Genomic DNA, 15,708 nt, shown 5'->3' with positions numbered 1-15,708 from the left:
CAGTGACCGTGTCAGAATTATAATGTAACAAATAAGCCCTCGGTCACAAATATTAGGTCAAAATTGACCTGGTTTCGACGCTACTATGAGCGTCGTCTTCAGAATTAGACTAACTGTACTAAAACATTAGGTATATAGTACATTAATAAAATTAAAGTTTGTACTGACGCGAAAAGATGCAGTACCTACAAGTTACATATTAAAAAAGATCTAAGCCGGAAAGGCGACGTCATGAACACTTGTTAGATGTCGAGCCGCTAAAGGGCTGCTTGTATTGTTTGTTGCTAACAGGTGAAGTGTGTATTCACACCTTGTAAAATACGACAATCTTAGAGGACCAAACCTTGGACAATAGGCAGAGAAGATCGAGGAGACGGAAACTGCTGCTTACTGCGGTGTCAGTGCTCACGTCCGAAGAGCGAGCCAGAGGCGACGAGACGCCAAACGAGCGAGCAGCGCGATTTGGGGAGGCGTGCTGCGCGGGGGAGTAGTGGGGGCGTGGCGGCGGCGGCGGCGGCGGCGGCGGTGGCGGGGGCAGGCGGCGGCTGCTGGCGCGCCGCGCCGAGTGGCCAGTGCGCGCCGCTACGCCGCCGGAGGCCGACATGGAGCTCGCACCAGCGCGCCGCGCCGCCGCCGCCACGGCCCGCCGGGGGCGGCCGCGACGCCGCGCCGACGATGCCGACGCTGACGCCCGCCCCCGCGCCCCCGTGCGCCTGCTGCCCGTCGTGCTCTTCCTGCTCGTCGCGTGCGTCACCCTCGGTGAGTCCCATCCCGCATGTGTGAATTAATGCCAGACTGAGACGTGTCAGACAATGTAGACAAAATGCAACGAATCGCAACTGAAATGAAACGGATCTACGATATCAATTTCTGGACAAAAATCACCATAGTGTGTACTTGACCTCTATCCTGCCTACATAAACATTGCGCTGCCATAGTGCTCAAGCGATCCTTTCTTGTGGATTTCGAATGGGAATAATATGTAGTTTAGATCTGAGCAGCTAAGCTAGTGTACCCATCTTACATCTTTATTCTAACACGTGTCTCATGGTAGAGAAATAGCTTCACTCAAAACATATTTTCTCTTCGGAGATATACGCGGCAAAAAAAAAAAAAAAAAAAAAAAAAAAAAAAAAAAAAAAAAAAAAAAAAACCTCTTAGTGAATTCTGTAGCTTAATCATCGAGATTACAAATCAGTTGTGCTTCTCTTGTAGGACTCGTGGAAAGGATCATAGTTTTCAAGCCACTTGATGCAGTAGGCCAACTAAGGCGATAGATTCCCTTCATCAAGATAATCTACCAACATCACAAAAATAACAGACTTTAAATATCTATAGCGTATTCCAGAAAATCCCGCAACACTGAGTGAGAATATGCGGACGCATCCCGCATGTGTGAATAGATACCCGACTGAGACGTGCCAGACAATGTAGAAAATTTTTTTTTCCTAATTCCATTGTGCATGTGGATACACACTGGAGCGACGATACCAACATGCAACGAATCGTAACTGAAATGAAACAAGTTTGCGATATTCATTTGTGGACAAATAATCACCATAGTGTGTACACGACCTCTATCCTGTCTACATAAACAGGGCACTGTCATACTGCACAAGTGTAGTTTAGGTGTGAACAGCTACGCAGGTGTATCCATCTTACATCTTTATTCTAACAGGTGTCTGGAATGAAATATTCTCATGATAGAGAAATAGCTTCACTTAAAACATCTCTGCGAAGATCTACACAGGAAAAAAAAAAAACCTGTTAGTGAATTCTGTAGCTTAATCATTGAGTTTACAAATCGGTTGTGCTTCGCTTTTAGGACTCGTGGAAAGAATCATAGTTTTCAGGTCAGTTGATGAGGTGGGCTAAATAAGACGACAGATTCCCTTCATCAAGATAATGTACCAATATCGCAAAAATAACAGACTTTAAATATCTATAGCGTATTCCAGAAAATCTCGCAACACTGAGTGAGGGTATGCGGATCCATCCCGCATGTGTGAATTGATGCCCGACTGAGATGTGTCAGACAATGTAAAAAAAAATTTTTTTCCCAATTCCGTTGTCCATGTGGATTCACACTGGAGCAATGATATCAACGTGCAACGAATCGTAACCGAAATGAAACGGATTTACGATATTCATTTGTGGAGACAAAAAGTTACCATAGTGTGTACACTACCTCTATCCTGTCTACATAAACATGGCACTGCTAGAGTGCTCAAGCGATCCTTTCTTGTGGATTTCGAATGGGAATAATATGTAGTGTACATCTGAACAGCTACGCTGGTGTCCCCATCTTACATCTTTATTCTAACAGGTGTCTGCAATGAAATTTTCTCATGGGTGAGAAATAGCTTTATTTAAAACATATTTTCTCTGCCGAGATCTACGAGAAAAAAAAAACTGTTAGTGAATTCTGTAGCTTAATCATTAAGTTTACAAATCGGTTGTGCTTCGCTTGTAGGACTCGTGGAAAGGATAGTAGTTTTCAGGTCACTTGATGCAATAGGCCAACTAAGGCGATAGATTCCCTTCATCAAGATAATCTACCAACATCACAAATATAACAGACTTTAAATATCTTTAGCGTATTCCAGAAAATCTCGCAACACTGAGTGAGGGTATGCGTACAAATATTGAAAGAAAGAAAAATATGATATTACAAATTTCCTCTCATGGTTACTATACTTCAGAGACCTGTTACCGACTGCAGCAACAGTAAGCAAACATGACGAGCTATTACGCCGTGGACAGTCTTGCAAAACGTACCAAACTTGAAATATTGCAAACAAGGAAAACTCCAGCATTTGTCGTATAAATTTGAAACTGTTCTGTTGATTACTTGTATTACTGTATGTCGATATAAATCACAGGGTGATCATCTTCAGTGCAAGACTAAGTCTGTGGGCGCATACAATCATGCGCAAATTACAACTTCAAATACATTTGTTTATCGCCAAGAACATAGCCACTAGCAGGTAAGATTCAAATTGCGGTTTCAAATTTATATGACCAATGCTGCAGTTTCCCTTATTTCCAACACTTGTTGTGTGGTCGTGGTGCACAAATTTCCGAATGGAATCCAATTTCAAGAAACTTGACCTCTGCCTTGATTACGGCTTTACAGGCTCTGTGGACTTAGATGTACATCTGAAAGCATGTCTCCATCTTCCTCGTTGTATGTACCAGACTTCAGCGCATAAAATGGAAAACTGAAATTTTAATGTTTTCATGGAATAAAAATATTGATGAGTGTGAAATGAATGTTTAATGGCACATTGTTTCCGTAAATAAAGCTGGATTATTTATCTGTGAGGTCGGTTCGTCATATATTTTTCCATATAATGAGTCATTTCTAACTGTCCACATTGTAGCTCTGGAAGACATCGAAGTTGTGGTATTTCGCAACTGTCTTCCTCTGTTCATGTAGACAATTAATGAATTCTGGAACGCGAAACGGATCTACTACGTGCCAACAGTGAACGTTATAACCGAACTATCCATGCTGGTAATCCGCGTTCATAAATAGCTAAGGGCCGGCCGAAACGCTACGGTCTCAGGTTCGAATCCTGCCTCGGGCATGGATGTGTGTGATGTCCATAGGTTGTTATGTTTAAATAGTTCTAAGTTCTAGGGGACTGATGACCTCAGAAGTTAAGTCCCATAGTGCTCAGAGCCATTTTTAAATAGCTAAGGTATATCTGTATTCTGTGAAAATATATCGTTCACTTGGACGCCACATTAAAGACAGATCTTGACGTTTGTCGAGTTACTAGATACTGCCTGTGAATCATAGTTTTAAAGGCAATGTACGGCTATGTCATTAAATAATAATCGGCAGTAATGAGTAACTGGCATCCTGCATTAGAAGTTTTTGTTGCATAAAGAAGGTTTTTCCATAAATGCACATAATTCAACAAAATAGGTAATATGTGTTTCGGTGAAGAATAAGGCTGTACCTCATTACCACTTTAGATAAAAAGGGGATCATTCACCTACACATAAAGTGATTCGAATACTATTCAGTTGCAGTCGTCACACGTAATTACGATTTACGGTGCTTCGACCAAAGCGTACACCATTTGAAATTCCCCTTTTTGTCACGTACCGATTGTGAATGGCGTTCTTCTTGTTCGTTATCACTCGGCGTCGTTCTAAATGCAAACACTGCTCACTGGTTTAGTGGACCGACCTGTTGCGAAGTACTGCTCACGATAAAATGCCGGGCGAGCGTTCGCCATGGAACAATGCGGGGCAGTGGCTTCGTGACTCATCAGAAAGCGCCAGTGTAGCTGGACACATCATTATTCGCGCTCGCTTGTACTCGAATCTGTGTACAAAGACCGTCTGAATAGGGGCGCGCCATATACAGCTCGCTGTCTGCATTGGCACTCTGATCCCTATCGGATGTGCAACTCGTTGAGACTCATTGGCAGATCTCAGATAAAACGAAAGTGGCGGCCTGGTTTGGGCACGAATGGTATAATCACAGCTTACCATTTGTATGCTGCTGAATATCCTGAATTAAATTATGGCTGTCATTACTCGGGTGTGGTACTGTACTGAATATATAGTTGTGAAAGTCTGCTTTAAGAAAGCTGCCTTGAATGCAACTGACATTATTGCGAAAATGGAATTAATTGTAAAGAGGAGAACTCTTTTTACATACGTTGCTTACTGTTGAGCATTCGCCTCAGATGTTGCAGGACCATTCTTGACGAGTCAGCAAATACGAGATTTAATTTGTGTGTTCCTTATTTACAAGGAACATTCCTGTGGCAAGGAGCTCTTTTAGCGTTTACGCCAAAGAAGGAGAGATGGCTGAACTTTTTTATAACTGTACAAACACGTTTCACTGGTTTTCTTCTCCCTGGTCACCGGACCCAGACCATACTTATCACGCTGTAATCGACAAAAGAACTGAAAAAAGCGTGGAGGTCGCTAGAGTTTAACATGTCATCAACCGCGAGGTCGTTAGAGGCGTAACGGTTACTCAGTGGGACCAAATAATGGGAGGAATTTGGACGTAGCCTTAGGTGGCCGTACCAGTTTTGCATTTGTCCGCGGTTCTTTGGGAAACGACAGGAAATCAAAATTTCGCTGACTACGCCTTAATACGAAAACAACTTACCGAGTACGATTGTAATGCCTTAACCACGATAGCATGCTCTCCGTGAAATAACTGGGCAGTTGCCAGGAATTGAACCCGGGAACCCGGGCGTGGGAAGCGAGAAGGCTACCGCACGACCACGAGCTGCGGACGATGGACTTTAATTACTATTTTGGAAGTAATTAAAATGTGATCAGGCACCTCTTGGAATCTGTCGACAGAGAGGGGGAAGAAAGCATACTTTTTCTCTACTATCCCATCGTCCTTCAGTTTCAGAGTTTAATATTGATTCATTAATATACACAGTTATTCATAACACCTGACAAAGGCGTAACGACAAAAAAAAGAAAGGCAATCGCACCCATTCACCAGGCTGATCTGCAGACAGGCTGCCGTTTCGTATATTATGTCATGCGTCGAAAGTAAACTTTCATTGGTCATTAAAATGTATAATAATAAACGTACATGTAAACTATTGTTTTTCTTTTTCTTGCGTAAATATGCATTTTGAAACCAGCCTGACTGGCCTGGATAAGAGCCTCGGGAAATGTGAACAGTACTTAATTTTTGTGGTTGTAAAGCGATAGGTAGCTCGAAAGTGACAGTAATGTTTTAAAATGAAAGTAAGTTACTTAACGAAGAAGCCTGTTGTATTATCTCATAGTGGTTTCATAGCTACAGTCGATCTAATGTGAGGAAAATTACGCTGACAAGGAGCAAAAGCAAGAGTTCAAATCAAATGGAGGCACTGAGATTGACGATTTCGATGCTTTAACTAAATTGTGTAAGGTAAGTGCTGGGGCTGTTCGTTTGAAACGCAACGATTTACTGCTTAATTCATTCCGAATTCGAGACTGTACTCCTAATAAAATGACATCGTTGTCGACAGAAAGTTCGACCATATTCTTCCTCTCTTACCCCGCGCTACAGAATAGCGTTATGACTTAGCTTGATGCATATCACGAGAACCACTGTGAAGATGTAGTCCTAGTACACGGCAGGTAGACACGCAGCGTTGCCACAGCCGATCTCATAAAGGGACCCGGCGCTGTTTGGTGAGTGACCAGAGCGCCCTTGGCAGAACAGTCACCGGCCCTTGCGGGGAGAGGATTGGAGGGGAGAGCAGAAGAGAGACCGGACGCGTAATTTCCAGCGGATCAGCCGGCGCCTCCTGCCTCCACCTGCGCAGTCCCCGCACAATCTCGCTGAGTGCAGCCCAGCTGTTTGCAGTTTGCAGTTACGGACAATAGCGCCGCCATCGATTGTTGTGGTCACTTTCCGTAATCAGTTACGTCCGAGTGTATCGTGAGTACTACAACCATTTCAATGCGGCCACATCTTTGACGATGGACAAAGAGCAAAGTCACTGAAACTTCCTGGCAGATTTAAACTCGGGACCTTTGCAGGAGAGCTTCTGTAAAGTCTGGAAGGTAGGAGACGAGGTACTGGCAGAAGTATAGCTGTGAGGACGGGGCGTAAGCCGTGCTTGGATAGCTCCGATGATAGAGCACTTGTCCGCGAAAAGGAAAGGTCCCGAGTTCGAATCTCGGTCCGGCACAAATTTCGCCAGTAAGTGTCATATCAGCTCTTACTCCGCTGCAGAGTGAAAATCTCATTCTAGCAGTGTCACTGATCACAGCAAACCATAATCATAGCAAAAACTATATTCCTTTTACATCGAGGTCGGTGACTGACTCGTCATCTATTTATTTTTGACACGACCGTAACCGGTTTCGGCCCACAATGGCCATCTTAAGATGCTATAATCCGACAAAAATTAAAAATCTTATATTGAGACTTTAAAGCCTGGGCGAGACAGGTAGACGGACTCTCTCCTTTGCTCTTTAATTGTGTGCCCGATAAGGTGATCAGAGAGTGGCGACAAGAAGTGAAAGGACTGGGTGGAATACGACTGGGGTGTAAGAATAAAGGAGTACGGGTAGATTGTCTAGCATTCGAAGATGACATTGTGACCTTGTCCGAATCTCTAGAAGAGGCATTAACCAAACCACAGAAATGAAGAGACAGGCAGTTGAAGCAGGCCTTCAGATATCTATAGAGAAGACACAATATATGAAAACATTACGACAACTTCTAAATGGATGACAATAGAAGGAGGGAAAATTCAGACGGTGGGGAGATTCAAATACCTTGGAGAATGGATAGACATTGGACTGACTGAAAAAGAAGCAATGGGAGCACGAATAAACGAAATGAACTTAGCACATAAACTAAGTATCAACGCCTACAATAAGAAGAACATTTTGATAGACGCAAAATTGAAACATTACAAAACAGTGATCCGCTCTGGAGCTCTATATGCAGCATAAACTCTCAACTTAATTAGAACCGGAATGATCAAGAGGCTAGAACTGATAGAACGAAATATTCTCAGGGAAATATTAGGACCTCGAAGAACAGAAGATCGTCAATTCAGAAACCGAGCCAACCAGGAACTGTATAGTAAGATAGAAAAATTTGTGACATCAGGAAAAGAAGGAGCTTGTTCTTCGCACACATCCTCAGAATGGACCAGGCGAGGTTAACGTGGCAAATTTTTCTAAAATTTTTAAAATTATTGTTTGGCTTCTTGGTCCGGAATTAAACAATTCGTGTTTCAGTGGTTTTGGAAAATTCAGCACTTAATGGGGTGAAATACAGGATGAGAATCTTTATAAAAGTATTTCATTGTGAAATCCTTATTGAAGTACATCTAAGAAAATTTGTATTTAGCTCTTCGGTTAGAAATAAAAGAACACGAGTTTCAGTGTTTTTAGGAAATTCAAGGCCTAAGACGGTGATATAGGGGATATTTTTTGTGACAACATTTCGTTGCATTAAAACATTTTAAAGGTAAGTCTATGAAATTTGTTATTTGATTTTTAAATATATTTGTGTTAGGGGACGAAATGATCTATAGATATGTCAACAGAAGAACTGGAAAGGCGGGATTAACAAAGAACTCAACGCTTAGTTGCCAGGAACGCTGTTTGGTCAGAAGAGCATTCGGGAAAGACCATGCTGTTATTCCTTAATTAGCTTGAAAACCTTCGACGATGTTGCAATTTGTGAACACACAAAAATTCGATTAACGAAAAAAAAAAGAAAACAAAATCTGTGCAGCTCATACAGTCTACGCAAGCAAAGCAGCGGGCCCTAAGCTACAATAAAAGGAACAAAGGAGCAGCCATTATAGTGTATATTACCGACCGCTAATAGCGCTGTAGTTCATCAGTTCGTTTTTTACGCCACTGGCGATAACCTTAGAACTAACGACACGCTCACAACTACAGTGTGGCATTCTGATGCAAACCTCTTTCACTGATCGTCCAGCTGCCAGCTTTCACATTAGCTGCGCGGGTACTCAGCAGTGAAGACGTGGTCCGGCAGGCACACAGTGCAACAATTGGTCGTAGGTAGGCCTCTTCATCAACTGGAACCTATATGCAGAATTCAGCGACTGAATAGATTGTCGTAAATATTAAAATACGCAACTCTTGTATACTAATTTTGCTCATTGAGGAGTTTATTCTATTCCTTCCGTCTTGAAATTGAAATAGTCAGGTCTAAAACTTATAACAGTATAATTTTCCTTATTTTGGTAAAATTAGTAGTTGTAAGTCAATGTGACTAATGTAAACCTAAAGTTTTTTTTTATCACCAGTGTAGGTGTGCTCTTTAGATCTGAAGTCAAATTATCTGCCTGTGTGACAGAATTTTGTAAACAATCATCGTCTCTGTTAATGATGGATACTATTATTATAATTTTACAATGGTGAACAACTAAAAAAGAAACGTCGAACAAGATATAGGTCTGACTTCCGCCTTATGATGGCGTCCTGGCATGAACTGCACGAGAAATCGAAAACGTTGGGTTTACACCCTGAACCAGGGTAGATGAAAAACTGTCCATCAGTCATAGAGATTGGTCCAAATGTATCCAAGGAACTCAAGTAGAACTCAATAGTGCCTCGAACGTGCTCTGTAGAACTGAGGCCAATTCGAATGTGACACAATTTGGAAATGACGGTGTGATGCATTGTCTTACTGATAGTGTAGACTACTCGAGTAGTGCTCCAGATGAACAAACGCATACAAATGATAGGATAGTATACTGCCGTGACGTTCGCGGGTGAGAGGCCACGGCAGACGTATCGAGTAGCCCGTTTCATCGCACATAAGTGCCACCACACAAGGAAACTCTTACTTCTCATTTCGTTCTCATGAATGTGACGGGACGTCTTTCTAGTCCTCTCACCATGAAAAATCCTTTGGCCTACCACTAATTGTGGTCCTAACCTTTGGTCTCAGGTCACGTCGGTGGGGGCTGTTGGTGATAACCTTCCTTCCTATCTTTCTATTTGTGCGACCTGAATGAACGGTGCTCTGTTGGAAAGCGATAAGGTATCAGGGGATCGATTTTAGACCTATTTAGACCCAACCAACGGCAGGTCTGAGTGTGTGCTGCAACTCATCACTGCAGGCGAGCTTCCTCCATGTTTCGTGCATGTAATGAAAATTATGGCACCCGTACTAAGCCCAGTGTCCTGCGGCATGTGGCGAACAGTGATACAGTCGCGGTGCACCTCCTTCTGTACCTATAGAGAGGAGCCCATTTATCCGCTGGTACTATCCGCGATATTCAAGGCCGTCATATTTCGTACATTGTGCCGCACAATACGCGAATCTGTCGGGGCTGTTTTGTCCTGAATTGAAACACTGACGGGGCCCACTAACACAGCTATACGAGAAACATGCCGAATGGCTTCACGACTCCAGAAAACGAGTGTTTCATTTGTCGGACACTCGCGATCTAGTATCGATAAATGCTCTAGTATCGCGCCTCTGGCCCGTCCTGTGCCCGTCTATCATTACTTACAGCCAGTAGAAGTTGTGACGACACTCCAGTGTAGTAACAGATAGAACCACTCCATTCAGCGAGGCGCAGACTTTTTCTCCGTCCGGACTATTTGTAAACCAGTTGCAGATGTGTCTTTTAGTGTTTGTACGGACACTGACGTACGGCAGGCATATAAAGGATTACAACTTCCAGAAACGAAAGAGCTTCACAAATTTAGCAAACTAATAACGCGCTGGTCCTCTTCTGGCCTTTACGCAAACATTAATTCGGCTTGGCAATGGCTGATAAGTTGTTAGGTGTGTGATGACGGCTATCGTGCCAAATTTTTTCCAAACGGTGCGTTAGATCTACAAAATGCTAAGGTAGTTGGAGGGTCCTTCCCACAATGCTCCAAACGTTAGACGTCTTTTTGGCCAAGTCAGGGTTTGGCAAACACAAAGACAAGCAGCAGAAACTCTCGCCACGTACGGGCGGGCATTATCTTGCTCATATGTAAGTCCAGGATGGCTTGCTACGAACCGCAACGAAAGAGGCGAACAATATCGTCGACGTACTACTGTGGTGTAAGATCGCCACGGATGACAACCAAAGAGATCGTCGTATGAAAGGAAATGGCACCCCAGACCATCACTCCTGGTTGTCGGGCCGTATGGCGGGCCATTGTCTGGTTGGTATGTCGGGTTGGTATCCCACGCCTGCCCGGTGCCTCTCCAGACACGTCTCCGCTGATCATCTGGGATCAATTCGAAGCGGGACTCATCGCTGTAGACAATTATACTCTGGTAAATGAGATTCCAGGCCGAAGACGTGTCTAAAGATACCCCGGACAACGATGGAATACTAATCTGACTGTCGCCCAAATTGAGACCTGACAACCAAGACTGTCATAAACGAGCCCCTTACAGTACAGCAGTTCGTGACGATATTCTACGCTCCGGTTTTTTGCGTTTCGTGGGAAGCCATCTTGGGCTGAGATTTCAGCAAGATAATGTCCACCCACGCACAGTGAGAGTTTCTACTGATTGTCTTAGTTCTTGTCAAACCCTATCTTGGCCAGCTGAGAACGTTTGGAGCATTTGGGCAGGACCCTCTAACCAGCCTGGTATTTTGTTGATCTGACGCGCCAACTGGAGTATATTTGGCACGATATCAATCAGGATCCAACTACTGTATCAGTCAACGCGAAGCGGAATCACTTCTTGCATAAGAACCCGAAGTGGACCACCGCATTATTGACTTTCTGAATTACTGAAGTTCTTTCTCATAAATATACGTCGGTTGGAACTTAAATATTGGCAATACTGCTGTGGAGACACTATGCAATCGAATCTATTATTGTCGCTGATGGGACAAGTTGTTGACATACCAACCTTACCTCCGAGCAAATCGACTCCCCCGTCCCACGTCACCGGCGTGAGCACAGTCGAGGGAAACACAGTCACTTGTGAGCGAGCGGTCTAAAGTAACGGTGTAAGCAGAAACAACGGATTTGGATCAAGAGTGCATGTGCCGGAGGTAGTACAGCACGACAGTGTCATCAAGGTCTTCAAGAGGCGTGCCGTACAGAATAGTGGCACATTGGGTAAAAGCCTTAAACGAAGGTCGGAAAACTGTGGCAGACATGCATCGGGCAAGTCGTCCTAGCGTCTCTGGAGAGGTGCTCACCCACGAAACCGGATAAGCACATACGACTATGCTTCGCATCCTGCAGGAACGCCTGGGCATGCGAAAAACTGCATCACGATGGGTTCCGCAGGACTTGGCGGAAATGCAGAAACGTATGCGTTACGACGCTGCCCAGACGCATTTGGAGCGCTATGAGCGCGAAGGAGAGGCTTTCTTACGCCGTATCGTAACACTGGATGAGACATGGGCCACATCGTACGAGCCATCATTATACGTCGCCGCGAAAGTCGAAAGTGCGTCAGAGCCCCAGTATGGTGAAGCATGCTGGTGATTCTCGTGTACGACTGTGATGGTGTTATAGTAGCGCATTAGTTCCTCCACGGCAAACCGTCAATTTACAGTATTACTGTTCGTTTTTGGAGCATAGCCTGCGACCAGCTATGTGAAGGAAGCGCAACCGACCCATCATTTTGCAGGAAAATGCGCGGGCGCATACAACGCAAGCTGTGGCTGCTCTGTTCGGTCGATTGGACTGGAAAGTACTGCACCATCCACCATATTCCCCAGACTTAAGTCCTTGTGACTTTGATTTGATTCAGAAGATGAAGGAACCATTTGGTGGCATTCCCTTCAGATCTGTTCCAGAGATTCGACAGGCAGTAGACCGCTCCATGCGCACCATCAACAGAACAGGCTCTGCTAACGGTATACTACGCCTTCTACATCGCTGTCAACGGGTTCTACATAACGCTGTTGACTACTTTGAAGGGCAGTAACAGGTGCAAACATGTAACTCTTTTGTATCGATTGTGAATAAATAGTTGCCACTATTTAAGTTCCAACCCAGGTGTAAAACAGTGTTTCTAGAAAGGTAACCATTTGTCTGGGCATCACATCTACCGATAACCGTCACATTCAGATAATTCGTTAGTGGTGCATCGTTTTCTTGTTTTAGAGCGTATAATAATGATAATAATAACATAACAATAATAATAATAATAATCAATATTACCATTTTCAATATAATTGTCTGAGTTGGACTGAATTCCTGGTACTGGTATGGATTTGCATAGGTTAAATGACAGAACATTGATTCAGTCATCTCCATGATGTGAACAGAGGAGTTAATAGAATGAGAAATAACCGATGACCTCGCAGTTTGGTCTCTCCCCACCCCTCTTTTAAACCAACCAACCAACCGTAGTACATAATTACGGTCTTCACTTGTAATAATTCGACAGAGTATTACGAGTCAATATTGACACTAGCGTTTGACGAGTGCTTTACTCCATTCCTATGCAAAAGAGCTATCGAATCCCACTTAAAAGAAGGCCCACTGAAAATGAACTTCGTTACAAACTGCTGCAACAGCCATGTAGTTAATGTGATAAAGTTTCGGACATACCTCAGCTAAAAACGTAATGTATGTGCCAGTAGTTGGTAGAGGCGGTATAGTAAATGCGTTTTACCCTTGTTTTGCGTGAAAAAAGAAAGTGGTGTAAGTCACAGAAAGATCCTAAAATGTAGCGAAGCATAGTTTTAAAATTACGTACAGTCATGAAAACATCAAAGAAAGGGAACAGAGAATTATTTTGGCAAGCATCCATAATAACGGATACCTATAAACGCGAGGTGAAAGTGCAGCAGAACAAAAGGACAACTTTGTAGATAGTGTATTGAATAGAATTGGGGAGAAATTTGTGGCACAACTTGACTACAAGAAGGGACCGGTTGGTAGGACATATTCTGAGGCATGAAGGGATCACCTATTTAGTATTGGAGGGCAGCATGGAGGGTAACAATCTTAGAGGGAGACCAAGAAATGATTATACTAAACAGATTCAGAAGGATGTAGGTTGCAGTGGATGAAGAAGCTTGCACAGGGTAGAGTAGCATGGAGAGCTGCTTCAAACTAGTCTCTGGACTGAAGACCACAACAACAACAAATGTAGATAGTCTACAGATAAGACTTCGGAGACAACTGCGTTGGCAGTTGCACAAAGCGTTCTAAGAAAATACAGGAAAGTCAGACTCACTGTGTACGGAAGTCATACATTTGACGAACTATGTAGCAGGAAACACGGAAAAGTAGCTGTGCGACAAAACATTTTTAACTCAAGAATTGTTCCAGTAAAAGGTACATACACATCGTAAGATTAAAAAGCATTTGGATTTTGAAGGATTACGAATTGATATATCAGGTCGATCGTACAGATTACTTGAATTCACTTACTTGCGATTGCGATTGTACTGGATGGGTAGTACAGAATTATGCGAGTTCACTAGCTTGCAAATTTGACATTGGGTTGGAAGGAATTAATCCTTTAGCTTGGAAATGGACAGGAATCGGAATAAAACATTCCGTTTCAGGACTGGGCAGTGTTACGTCAGAGCTGAAAATCTCTTATGAGACACATGTCTCTAATTAGCAACCGTTGTATAATTTACTTAGAAGTGACCTTAAAGTCGCACTTCGCCTTGCCAGCTGTCCTTCTTCAATAAATTTTGTAGCATTCTTCAGTTATTCTCCTGTGATCTAAGGAGGATAGATACCGGGAAGAAGATGTGAGGAAAAGTGGTTTGCGCACCATAGTGTTATGCGGAGATCAAAATGCTTATCGAGAAGTCTTTTAGGGAATGTACTTATGACCAAAGCTGACAAAATAGTGATCATCATGAAATATGCAGGGCGTTTTGTTGGTAATGTACTTTTTCTTTGAGGAGACCATCGGGAAAGTCTCAGCAAGTAAGGCGCAGCAGGCAGTGGCGTAAAACACACAGACGGCTTAGCGGCTCTGCTGTTATCTGTGCTATGCCCGCGGTATGCGCTTGCTGCCAGCGCTTAGGAGTGATTTGTGTGGTGCTAGGTCGCGGGATGGCGGGCGCCTCGACCTTGTGCTGGAATGCAGAACGATTCTCAAGTGCAGTACCGGTGTCTGCTCGTGCTGTGTGCAGAACGGAGTACATTTCTCTAGAAACTGTCTTCGCGTCTGGTTCGCCGGGGACTGAGAAGACACTCTTACTTCATACTTTCTACGTCAAGATGAACATCCGCAGTTTCGCCATGTAGGCCTTCCCTGAGAAGCAAGCGCATGGTGAACATCGAAGAGGGTCGAAAACAGTATTAAGAGTACCGAAAAGATGACAAAAAATTCATACACAGTCTTTTCAGACAACGGTTTTTAAATATTTGCTCTTTACTGAAAATTAAAAGTCCTTCCAAAAGATAATTTTTTTCGGTTGCGGCCTAGATCCGATTTTATAACAGAATACAGTCTTCCCTGTGTTGCACTGGATGGTCCACTTTAACTTACAATGTATTTTGTACCTATCAGAACCATGCAGCCGAAGATAAAATTGCTTTCAATTACTAACCCCGTTTCTCCATCCGTAATCAAACTCCTTAGAACACTAACGGACCATATACACCGAGGGCAAAAAAGTCATAGGACAGCGATGTGCACATATGCAGATAGCAGTAGTATTGCGTACGCAAGGTATAAAACGGCAGTGCACTGTAGAATCTGCTCAGGTGATTCATGTGAAATGGTTCAAATGGCTCTGAGCATTATGAGACTTAACATCTGTGGTCATCAGTCCCCTAGAACTTAGAACTACTTAGACCTAACTAACCTAAGGACATCACACACATTCATGCCCGAGGCAGGATTCGAACCTGCGACCGTAGTGGTCACGCGGTTCCAGACTGAAGCGCCTAGAACCACACGACCACACCGGCCGGCTGTGAAATGGTGTCCGACGTGATTTGTAGTTGGAGCTAGATCCATGGGACATTCCATTTTGTCTATAGGAAATCCAAAATTCTGAGATCCACTGTGTCAGGAGTGTGCCGAGAATATAAAATTTCATTCATTAGCTCTCACAACGGTCAATACAGTGGCCGAAGACCTTCACTTAACGACCGAGAGCAGCAGCGTGTGACTATAGTTGTCGGTGCTAACAGTCAATTGGCGCTGCGTAAAATAAGAGTAGAGACAACAGAAATAGTGTGGGACGTACGACAGACGTATCCGTTAGGAACTGCAGGAAAATTTGGCGTAATGGGCTACGGCAGCAGACGGCCGACGGTAGTACATTTGCT

The 15,708-nt window shown here is 43.6% G+C and overlaps 1 protein-coding gene across 1 annotated transcript in view; it reads left to right on the top strand.

The window, feature by feature from the left end:
• Positions 1-684: 684 nt before the first annotated feature.
• Positions 685-15,708, top strand: part of LOC126269980 (fibrillin-3-like) — a 737,299-nt gene continuing 722,275 nt past the window's right edge. The window contains exon 1 of the mRNA XM_049974034.1: positions 685-759. The gene's annotated coding sequence lies outside the window, so the exon portion shown is untranslated. The remainder of the gene's footprint in view (positions 760-15,708) is intronic.

Source organism: Schistocerca gregaria, chromosome 1, assembly GCF_023897955.1.
Source record: "Schistocerca gregaria isolate iqSchGreg1 chromosome 1, iqSchGreg1.2, whole genome shotgun sequence".
In the NCBI taxonomy this organism is placed as follows: domain Eukaryota; kingdom Metazoa; phylum Arthropoda; class Insecta; order Orthoptera; family Acrididae; genus Schistocerca; species Schistocerca gregaria.
The sequence above is the reverse complement of the archived record's forward strand: the minus strand, read 5'-3'. Positions and strand labels throughout refer to the sequence as shown.